Source organism: Stegostoma tigrinum, unplaced genomic scaffold, assembly GCF_030684315.1.
Source record: "Stegostoma tigrinum isolate sSteTig4 unplaced genomic scaffold, sSteTig4.hap1 scaffold_124, whole genome shotgun sequence".
Lineage (NCBI taxonomy): Eukaryota > Metazoa > Chordata > Chondrichthyes > Orectolobiformes > Stegostomatidae > Stegostoma > Stegostoma tigrinum.
In genome coordinates this window covers 329558-342197 of record NW_026728073.1, presented here as the reverse complement: position 1 = coordinate 342197, position 12640 = coordinate 329558, and the positions used below count along the sequence as shown (strand labels likewise).

Sequence of the window (12640 nt, the reverse complement as noted above, 5' to 3'; positions counted from 1 at the left end):
CTCAATCACTTCATCCCATTTCCCTCAGTCATTGCATCCCATTTCACTCAGTCACAGCAGCCCCTTTCACTCAGTGACTGCATCCCATTTCCCTCAGTCACTGCCTCCCTTTTCCCAGTGTCACTGCAATCCTTTCCTGCAGTCACTGCAACCCATTTCCCACAGTCACTGCATCGCATTTCACTCAGTCACTGCATCCCATTTAACTGAGACAGTGAATCTCATTGAACTGAGACAGTGCATCCCGTTTCCCTCAGTCACAGCAACTCCTTTAACTCAGTCACAAAATCCCCAAAATCACTCATTCACAGCTTCCCATTTCACTCATTCACAGCTTCCCATTTCACTCAGTCACTGCATGCCATTTCCCACAGTGACTGCATCTCCTTTCTATCAGTCAACGCATCACATTTCACTCAGTCACTGCATCCCATTTCATTCCGTCACTGCATCCATTTCCCCACAGTCTCCGCATCACATTTCACAGAGACACGGCGTCCCATTTCACTTAGCCGCCTCAACCCGTTACGCTCAGTCACAGCATCCCGTTTCCACAGTCACTGCATCTCCTTTCCCCAAGTCACTGCATCCCATCTCCACGGTCACTTGCACCCATTTCATTCAATCACTGCCTCCCATTTCCATCACTCACTGCATCCCATTTCCAAAAGTCACTGCATCCTATTTCCCTCAGTAACTGTATCCCATTTCCCTCAGTCACTGCATCCCATTTCCCTCAGTCACTGCATCCCATTTCCCTCAGTCACTGCATCCCATTTCCCTCAGTCAGTGCATCCCATTTCACTCAGTCAGTGCATCCCATTTGCATCAGACACTGCATTCAATCTCCATCAGTCACTGCATCTCACTTCACTCATTCACTGCATCCCATTTCCCACAGTCACTGCATCCCACTTCACACAGTCATTGCATCCAATTTCCCACAGTCACGGCATCCCATTTCCCACAGTCACGGCATCACATTTCACACAGTCACTTCATCTGGTTTCCCGCAGTCACTGCATCCCATTTCCCGCAGTCACTGCATCCCATTTCACGCAGTCACTGCATCCCATTTCACGCAGTCACTGCATCCCATTTCACGCAGTCACTGCATCCCATTTCACGCAGTCACTGCATCCCATTTCACGCAGTCACTGCATTCAATTTCCATCAGTCACTGCAATGCATTTCACTCTGTTACTGCATCCCATTTCACTCAGTCACGGTGTCCCATTTCCCTAAGTCACTGCATCCCATTTCACGCAGACACTGCATCCCATTTCACGCAGTCACTGCATCACATTTCAGGCAGTCACTGCATCACATTTCAGGCAGTCACTGCATCTCCTTTCCATCAGTCACTGCATCTCCTTTCCATCAGTCACTGCATCTCCTTTCCATCAGTCACTGCATCTCACTTCACTCATTCACTGCATCCCATTTCACGCAGTCACTGCATCCCATTTCACTGAGTCACTGCATCCTGTTTCTCATCTGATGCTGCATTCAAGTTCCGTCAGGTACTGCATCCCATTTCCTCAGTCACTGCATCCCATTTCCCTCAGTCACTGCGTCCCATTTCACTCAGTCACTGCATCCCATTTCCCTCAGTCACGGCATCCCATTTCACTCAGTCACGGCATCCCATTTCACTCAGTCACTGCGTCCCATTTCACTCAGTCACTGCGTCCCATTTCACTCAGTCACTGCGTCCCATTTAACGGAGACAGTGAATCCTATTCAACTGAGACAGTGAATGTATTTCCATCAATCACCACACCCAATGCCACACAGTCACTGCATCCCATTTCACACAGTCACTGCATCCCATCTCCATCACTCACGGCATCCCATTTCCATCAGTCATGGCATCCCATTTCCATCAGTCACTGCATCCGATTTCCATCAGTCACTGCATCTCCTTTCCCTCAGTCACTGCATCCCATTTCACTCAGTCACTGCATCCCATTCCCCTCAGTCACTGCATCCCATTCCCCTCAGTCAATGCATCCCATTTCCAACAGTCCCTGCAGCCCATTTAACGGTCACTGCATCCCATTTCACTCAGTCACTGCATCCCAGGACACTCAGTCACTGCATCCCCGTTCACTCAGTCACTGCGTCCCATTTCCCTCAGTCACTGCATCCCATTTCCCTCAGTCACTGCAGCCCATTTCACTCATTCACAGCTTCCCATTTCACTCATTCACAGATTCCCATTTCACTCAGTCACAGCATGCCATTTCCAACAGTGTCGGCATCTCCTTTCCATCAGTCAACGCATCACATTTCACTCAGTCACTGCATCCCATTTCATTCAGTCACTGCATCCATTTCCCCACAGTCTCCGCATCACATTTCACAGAGACACGGCGTCCCATTTCACTTCGCCACTGCAACCCGTTACCCTCAGTCACAGCATCCCGTTTCCACAGTCACTGCATCTCCTTTCCCCAAGTCACTGCATCCCATCTCCACGGTCACTTGCACCCATTTCCATCACTCACTGCATCCCATTTCCCTCAGTTACTGCATCCCATTTCCCTCAGTCACTGCATCCCATTTCCCTCAGTCACTGCATCCCATTTCCCTCAGTCACTGCATCCCATTTCCCTCAGTCACTGCATCCCATTTCCCTCAGTCACTGCATCCCATTTCCCTCAGTCACTGCATCCCATTTCCCTCAGTCACTGCATCCCATTTGCATCAGACACTGCATTCAATCTCCCTCAGTCACTGCACCTCACTTCACTCATTCACTGCATCCCATTTCCCACAGTCACTGCATCCCACTTCACACAGTCATTGCAGCTCATTTCACTCAGTCACTGCATCCCATTTCACTCATTCACAGCATCACATTTCACACAGTCACAGCATCACATTTCACACAGTCACTTCATCTCATTTCCCACAGTCACTGCATCCCATTTCCCACAGTCACTGCATCCCATTTCACGCAGTCACGGCATCCCATTTTACTCAGCCACTGCATCCCATTTCACTCAGCCACTGCATCCCATTTCACTCAGCCACTGCATCCCATTTCACTCAGCCACTGCATCCCATTTCACTCAGCCACTGCATCCCACATCACTCAGTCACTGCATCCCATTTCACTCAATCACTGCCTCCCATTTTCCTCAGTCACTGCAACCCATTTCCCACAGTCACTGCGTCTCCTTTCCCTCAGTCACCGCATCCCATTTCACTCAGTCAGCGAATCCCATTTCCCTCAGTCACTGAATCCCATTTAACTGAGACAGTGAATCTCATTGAACTGAGACGGTGCATCCCATTACCCTCAGTCACAGCATTCCATTCCCGCAGTCACTTCATCTCCTTTCCCTCAGTCACTGCATGTCATTTCCCTCAGTCAATGCATCCCATTTCACTCAGCCACTGCATCCCATTTCACTCTGCCACTGCATCCCATTTCCCTCAGTCACTGCATCCCATTTCACTCAGTCACTGCATCCCATTTCACTCAGTCACTGCATCCCATTTCCATCAGTCACTGCATCCCATGACCGTCGGTCCCTGAATCCCATTTCACTCAGTCACTGCCTCCCATTTCCCTCAGTCACTGCATCCCATTTCACTCAGCCACTGCATCCCATTTCAATCAGCCACTGCTTCCCATTTCCCTCAGTCACTGCATCCCATTTCACTCAGCCACTGCATCCCATTTCACTCAGCCACTGCATCCCATTTCAATCAGCCACTGCATCCCATTTCACTCAGCCACTGCATCCCATTTCACTCAGCCACTGCATCCCATTTCACTCAGCCACTGCATCCCATTTCACTCAGCCACTGCATCCCATTTCACTCAGCCACTGCATCCCATTTCACTCAGCCACTGCATCCCATTTCACTCAGCCACTGCATCCCATTTCACTCAGTCACTGCATCCCATTTCACTCAGCCACTGCATCCCATTTCCCTCAGCCACTGCATCCCATTTCACTCAGCCACTGCATCCCATTTCACTCAGCCACTGCATCCCATTTCACTCAGCCACTGCATCCCATTTCACTCAGTCACAGCATTCCATTTGACTCAGTCACTACATGCTATTCAACTGAGACAGTGCATCCTATTTCACTCAGTCACTGCGTCCCATTACCCTCAGTCACTGCATCCCATTTCACTCATTCACAGCTTCCCATTTCACTCATTCACAGCTTCCCATTTCACTCAGTCACAGCATGCCATTTCCAACAGTGTCGGCATCTCCTTTCCATCAGTCAACGCATCACATTTCACTCAGTCACTGCATCCCATTTCATTCAGTCACTGCATCCATTTCCCCACAGTCTCCGCATCACATTTCACAGAGACACGGCGTCCCATTTCACTTCGCCACTGCAACCCGTTACCCTCAGTCACAGCATCCCGTTTCCACAGTCACTGCACCTCCTTTCCCCAAGTCACTGCATCCCATCTCCACGGTCACTTGCACCCATTTCCATCACTCACTGCATCCCATTTCCCTCAGTTACTGCATCCCATTTGCATCACACATGCATTCAATTTCCATCAGTCACTGCATCTCACTTCACTCATTCACTGCATCCCATTTCCCACAGTCACTGCATCCCATTTCTCTCAGTCACTGCATCCCATTTCACTCAGTCACTGCATCCCATTTCACTCAGTCACTGCAACCCATTTCCCACAGTCACTGCATCCCATTTCACTCAGTCACTGCATCCCATTTCACTCAGTCACTGCATCCCATTTCACTCAGACACTGCATCCCATTTCACTCAGACACTGCATCCCATTTCACTCAGACACTGCATCCCATTTCACTCAGACACTGCATCCCATTTGCATCACACACTGCATTCAATTTCCATCAGTCACTGCATCTCACTTCACTCATTCACTGCATCCCATTTCCCACAGTCACTGCATCGCATTTCACTCAGTCACTGCATCCCATTTCCCACAGTCACTGCATCCCATTTCCCACAGTCACTGCATCCCATTTCACGCAGTCACTGCATCCCATTTCACGCAGTCACTGCATCCCATTTCACGCAGTCACTGCATCCCATTTCACGCAGTCAGTGCATTCAATTTCCATCAGTCACTGCATTCAATTTCCATCAGTCACTGCAATGCATTTCACTCTGTTACTGCATCCCATTTCACTCAGTCACGGTGTCCCATTTCCCTAAGTCACTGCATCCCATTTCACGCAGTCACTGCATCACATTTCACGCAGTCACTGCATCACATTTCAGGCAGTCACTGCATCACATTTCAGGCAGTCACTGCATCTCCTTTCCATCAGTCACTGCATCTCCTTTCCATCAGTCACTGCATCTCCTTTCCATCAGTCACTGCATCTCCTTTCCATCAGTCACTGCATCTCCTTTCCATCAGTCACTGCATCTCACTTCACTCATTCACTGCATCCCATTTCACGCAGTCACTGCATCCCACTTCACTGAGTCACTGCATCCTGTTTCTCATCTGATGCGGCATTCAAGTTCCGTCAGGTACTGCATCCCATTTCCTCAGTCACTGCATCCCATTTCCCTCAGTCACTGCGTCCCATTTCACTCAGTCACTGCATCCCATTTCCCTCAGTCACGGCATCCCATTTCATTCAGTCACGGCATCCCATTTCACTCAGTCACGGCATCCCATTTCACTCAGTCACTGCGTCCCATTTCACTCAGTCACTGCGTCCCATTTCACTCAGTCACTGCGTCCCATTTAACGGAGACAGTGAATCCTATTCAACTGAGACAGTGAATCCTATTCAACTGAGACAGTGAATGTATTTCCATCAATCACCACACCCAATGCCACACAGTCACTGCATCCCATTTCACTCAGTCACTGCATCCCATCTCCATCACTCACGGCATCCCATTTCCATCAGTCATGGCATCCCATTCCCATCAGTCACTGCATCCGATTTCCATCAGTCACTGCATCCGATTTCCATCAGTCACTGCATCTCCTTTCCCTCAGTCACTGCATCCCATTTCACTCAGTCACTGCATCCCATTCCCCTCAGTCACTGCATCCCATTCCCCTCAGTCAATGCATCCCATTTCCAACAGTCCCTGCAGCCCATTTAACGGTCACTGCATCCCATTTCACTCAGTCACTGCATCCCAGGACACTCAGTCACTGCATCCCCGTTCACTCAGTCACTGCGTCCCATTTCACTCAGTCACTGCATCCCATTTCCCTCAGTCACTGCATCCCATTTCACTCATTCACAGCTTCCCATTTCACTCATTCACAGATTCCCATTTCACTCAGTCACAGCATGCCATTTCCAACAGTGTCGGCATCTCCTTTCCATCAGTCAACGCATCACATTTCACTCAGTCACTGCATCCCATTTCATTCAGTCACTGCATCCATTTCCCCACAGTCTCCGCATCACATTTCACAGAGACACGGCGTCCCATTTCACTTCGCCACTGCAACCCGTTACCCTCAGTCACAGCATCCCGTTTCCACAGTCACTGCATCTCCTTTCCCCAAGTCACTGCATCCCATCTCCACGGTCACTTGCACCCATTTCCATCACTCACTGCATCCCATTTCCCTCAGTCACTGCATCCCATTTCCCTCAGTCACTGCATCCCATTTCCCTCAGTCACTGCATCCCATTTCCCTCAGTCACTGCATCCCATTTCCCTCAGTCACTGCATCCCATTTGCATCAGACACTGCATCCCATTTCACTCATTCACAGCATCCCATTTCCCACAGTCACTGCATCCCATTTCACTCAGTCACTGCATCCCATTTCACTCAGTCACTGCATCCCATTTCACTCAGTCACAGCATCACATTTCACACAGTCACAGCATCACATTTCACACAGTCACTTCATCTCATTTCCCACAGTCACTGCATCCCATTTCACTCATTCACAGCATCCCATTTCACTCAGCCACTGCATCCCACATCACTCAGTCACTGCATCCCATTTCACTCAATCACTGCCTCCCATTTTCATCACTCACTGCAACCCATTTCCCACAGTCACTGCGTCTCCTTTCCCTCAGTCACCGCATCCCATTTCACTCAGTCAGCGAATCCCATTTCCCTCAGTCACTGAATCCCATTTAACTGAGACAGTGAATCTCATTGAACTGAGACGGTGCATCCCATTACCCTCAGTCACAGCATTCCATTCCCACAGTCACTTCATCTCCTTTCCCTCAGTCACTGCATGTCATTTCCCTCAGTCAATGCATCTCATTTCCCTCAGTCAATGCATCTCATTTCCCTCAGTCAATGCATCTCATTTCCCTCAGTCAATGCATCCCATTTCACTCAGCCACTGCATCCCATTTCACTCAGCCACTGCATCCCATTTCACTCAGCCACTGCATCCCATTTCACTCAGCCACTGCATCCCATTTCACTCAGCCACTGCATCCCATTTCACTCAGTCACTGCATCCCATTTCACTCAGCCACTGCATCCCATTTCCCTCAGCCACTGCATCCCATTTCACTCAGCCACTGCATCCCATTTCACTCAGCCACTGCATCCCATTTCACTCAGCCACTGCATCCCATTTCACTCAGTCACAGCATTCCATTTGACTCAGTCACTACATGCTATTCAACTGAGACAGTGCATCCTATTTCACTCAGTCACTGCGTCCCATTACCCTCAGTCACTGCATCCCATTTCACTCATTCACAGCTTCCCATTTCACTCATTCACAGCTTCCCATTTCACTCAGTCACAGCATGCCATTTCCAACAGTGTCGGCATCTCCTTTCCATCAGTCAACGCATCACATTTCACTCAGTCACTGCATCCCATTTCATTCAGTCACTGCATCCATTTCCCCACAGTCTCCGCATCACATTTCACAGAGACACGGCGTCCCATTTCACTTCGCCACTGCAACCCGTTACCCTCAGTCACAGCATCCCGTTTCCACAGTCACTGCATCTCCTTTCCCCAAGTCACTGCATCCCATCTCCACGGTCACTTGCACCCATTTCCATCACTCACTGCATCCCATTTCCCTCAGTCACTGCATCCCATTTCCCTCAGTCACTGCATCCCATTTCCCTCAGTCACTGCATCCCATTTCCCTCAGTCACTGCATCCCATTTCCCTCAGTCACTGCATCCCATTTCCCTCAGTCACTGCATCCCATTTCCCTCAGTCACTGCATCCCATTTGCATCAGACACTGCATCCCATTTCACTCATTCACAGCATCCCATTTCCCACAGTCACTGCATCCCATTTCACTCAGTCACTGCATCCCATTTCACTCAGTCACTGCATCCCATTTCACTCAGTCACAGCATCACATTTCACACAGTCACAGCATCACATTTCACACAGTCACTTCATCTCATTTCCCACAGTCACTGCATCCCATTTCACTCATTCACAGCATCCCATTTCACTCAGCCACTGCATCCCACATCACTCAGTCACTGCATCCCATTTCACTCAATCACTGCCTCCCATTTTCATCACTCACTGCAACCCATTTCCCACAGTCACTGCGTCTCCTTTCCCTCAGTCACCGCATCCCATTTCACTCAGTCAGCGAATCCCATTTCCCTCAGTCACTGAATCCCATTTAACTGAGACAGTGAATCTCATTGAACTGAGACGGTGCATCCCATTACCCTCAGTCACAGCATTCCATTCCCACAGTCACTTCATCTCCTTTCCCTCAGTCACTGCATGTCATTTCCCTCAGTCAATGCATCTCATTTCCCTCAGTCAATGCATCTCATTTCCCTCAGTCAATGCATCTCATTTCCCTCAGTCAATGCATCTCATTTCCCTCAGTCAATGCATCCCATTTCACTCAGCCACTGCATCCCATTTCACTCAGCCACTGCATCCCATTTCACTCAGCCACTGCATCCCATTTCACTCAGCCACTGCATCCCATTTCCCTCAGTCACTGCATCCCATTTCACTCAGCCACTGCATCCCATTTCCCTCAGCCACTGCATCCCATTTCACTCAGCCACTGCGTCCCATTTCACTCAGCCACTGCATCCCATTTCACTCAGCCACTGCATCCCATTTCACTCAGTCACAGCATTCCATTTGACTCAGTCACTACATGCTATTCAACTGAGACAGTGCATCCTATTTCACTCAGTCACTGCGTCCCATTACCCTCAGTCACTGCATCCCATTTCACTCAGTCGCTGCATCCCATTTAACTGAGACAGTGAATCTCATTGAACTGAGACAGTGCATCCCATTTCCCTCAGTCACAGCATCTCCTTGAACTCAGTCACAAAATCCCCTTTCACTCATTCACAGCTTCCCATTTCACTCATTCACAGCTTCCCATTTCACTCAGTCACTGCAACCCATTTCACTCAGTCACTGCATCCCATTTCACAGAGTCACTGCACCCCATGTCACTCAGTCACTGCAGCCCATTTCACTCATTCACAGCATCCCATTTCACTCATTCACAGCTTCCCATTTCACTCATTCACAGCTTCCCATTTCACTCATTCACAGCTTCCCATTTCCCTCAGTCACTGCATCCCATTTCCTTCAGTGACTGCATCCCATTTCCCTCAGTCACTGCATCCCATTTCTCTCAGCCAGTGCATCCCATTTCACTCAGTGACTGCATCACATTTCACTCACCCAGTGCATCCAATTTCCCTACATCAGTGCATCTCATTTCCCTCAGTCACAGCATCTCATTTCATTCAGTCACTGCATCCCAATTAGCTCAATCACTGCATCCCATTTCCATCAGTCACTGCATCCCATTTCCATCAGTCACTGCATGCCATTTCCCACAGTGACTGCATCTCCTTTCCATCAGTCAACGCATCACATTTCACTCAGTCACTGCATCCCATTTCATTCAGTCACAGAATCCATTTCCCCACAGTCTCCGCATCAGATTTCACAGAGACACGGCGTCCCATTTCACTTAGCCACTGCAACCCGTTACCCTCAGTCACAGCATCCCGTTTCCACAGTCACTGCATCTCCTTTCCCCAGGTCACTGCATCCCATCTCCATGGTCACTCGTACCCGTTTCATTCAATCACTGCCTCTCATTTCCATCACTCACTTCATCCCATTTCCAAAAGTCACTGCATCCTACTTCCCTCAGCAACTGCATCCCATTTCCCTCAGTCACTGCATCCCATTTCACTCATTCACAGCTTCCCATTTCACTCATTCACAGCATGCCATTTCCAACAGTGTCGGCATCTCCTTTCCATCAGTCAACGCATCACATTTCACTCAGTCACTGCATCCCATTTCATTCAGTCACTGCATCCATTTCCCCACAGTCTCCGCATCACATTTCACAGAGACACGGCGTCCCATTTCACTTCGCCACTGCAACCCGTTACCCTCAGTCACAGCATCCCGTTTCCACAGTCACTGCATCTCCTTTCCCCAAGTCACTGCATCCCATCTCCACGGTCACTTGCACCCATTTCATTCAATCACTGCCTCCCATTTCCATCACTCACTGCATCCCATTTCCCTCAGTCACTGCATCCCATTTCCCTCAGTCACTGCATCCCATTTCCCTCAGTCACTGCATCCCATTTCCCTCAGTCACTGCATCCCATTTCCCTCAGTCACTGCATCCCATTTCCCTCAGTCACTGCATCCCATTTCCCTCAGTCACTGCATCCCATTTCACTCAGACACTGCATTCAATCTCCATCAGTCACTGCACCTCACTTCACTCATTCACAGCATCACATTTCACACAGTCACTGCATCCCATTTCACACAGACACTGCATCCCATTTCACACAGACACTGCATCCCATTTCACGCAGACACTGCATCACATTTCACGCAGACACTGCATCACATTTCACGCAGACACTGCATCACATTTCACGCAGACACTGCATCACATTTCACGCAGACACTGCATCACATTTCACGCAGTCACGGCATCACATTTCACGCAGTCACTGCATCCCATTTCACACAGTCACTGCGTCCCGTTTCTCATCTGACGCTTCATTCAAGTTCCGTCAGGTACTGCATCCCATTTCACTCAGCCACTGCATCCCATTTCACTCAGCCACTGCATCCCATTTCACTCAATCACTGCCTCCCATTTCCATCACTCACTGCATCCCATTTCCAAAAGTCACTGCATCCCATTTCCCTCAGTCACTGCATCCCATTTCACTCAGTCAGCGCATCCGATTTCCCTCAGTCACTGAATCCCATTTAACTGAGACAGTGAATCTCATTGAACTGAGACGGTGCATCCCATTACCCTCAGTCACAGCATTCCATTTCCCACAGTCACTTCATCTCCTTTCCCTCAGTCACTGCATGTCATTTCCCTCAGTCAATGCATCTCATTTCCCTCAGTCAATGCATCTCATTTCCCTCAGTCAATGCATCTCATTTCCCTCAGTCAATGCATCTCATTTCCCTCAGTCACTGCATCCCATTTCCCTCAGTCAGCGCATCCCATTTCCCTCAGTCAGCGCATCCCATTTCCCTCAGTCACTGCATTCCATTTCACTCAGCCACTGCATCCCATTTCACTCAGTCACTGCATCCCATTTCACTCAGTCACTGCATCACATTTCACTCAGTCACTGCATCCCATTTCACTCAATCACTGCCTCCCATTTTCCTCAGTCACTGCAACCCATTTCCCACAGTCACTGCGTCTCCTTTCCCTCAGTCACAGCATCCCATTTCACTCAGTCAGCGCATCCCATTTCCATCTGTCAGTGCATCCAATTTCACTCTCTCACTGCATTCAATTTCCATCTGTCACTGCATCCCATTTCACTCAGTCACTGCATCCCATTTACCTCAGTCACTGCATCCCATTTACCTCAGTCACTGCATCCCATTTATCTCAGTCACTGCATCCCATTTATCTCAGTCACTGCATCCCATTTCACTGAGTCACTGAATCGCATTTGTTGTTCTCACTTGAATGCAATGATCATGAATCTCCTCCAATGGCTGGTCATGTATTTCCAATGCAAAATTTTACCAAGTTTTGATTTTCAATTTTGATTACATGTGTCTCCTCTAATCTATAAGATGCTGCAATAAACTCAAATTTTATAAATCATAATTCAACCACCATTACCTACAGAGTTAATTTCATCAAACAGATCCAATTAGAATTGTCACATTCCCAAATCCTGATTCAAGTTTTTCTAATTATGGGCCACGTGGTTCAGAAAAAAGACACTTCGAGTCAGAGAGATGTACAGTAGGGAAACAGATCCTTTGGCCCAATTTGTCTATGTTGACCGGATATCCTAAATTAATTTAGTCCCATTTGCCAGCATTTGGCCCATATTCCTCTCAACCCATCCTATTCATATACCCATCCACATGCCTTTTAAACGTACAAGCCTCCACCACTTCCTCTGGCAGCTCATTCCATACATGCACCACTATGAAAAAAATCCGGTCCATTTTAAATCTTCCCTCTCTCATTTTCAACCTATTCTCTCCAGTTTTGGATTCCAGCAACCCGGGGAAAAGATCTTGGCTGTTCGCTCTATCCACGTCCCTCGTAATTGTATAAACTTCTATATGGTCAGCCCTGAACTCCAAAGCTCCAAGTAATCGCTGCCTGTTCAAGCCCACGGAATACCTCCAACCTCCGAT

General features: G+C 48.7%; 1 protein-coding gene across 13 annotated transcripts in view; it reads right to left on the bottom strand.

Moving 5' to 3' along the window:
* LOC132207693 (utrophin-like) overlaps positions 1-12640 on the bottom strand; it is a 425643-nt gene that overhangs the window by 237234 nt on the left and 175769 nt on the right. The gene's annotated exons all lie outside the window — the stretch shown is intronic.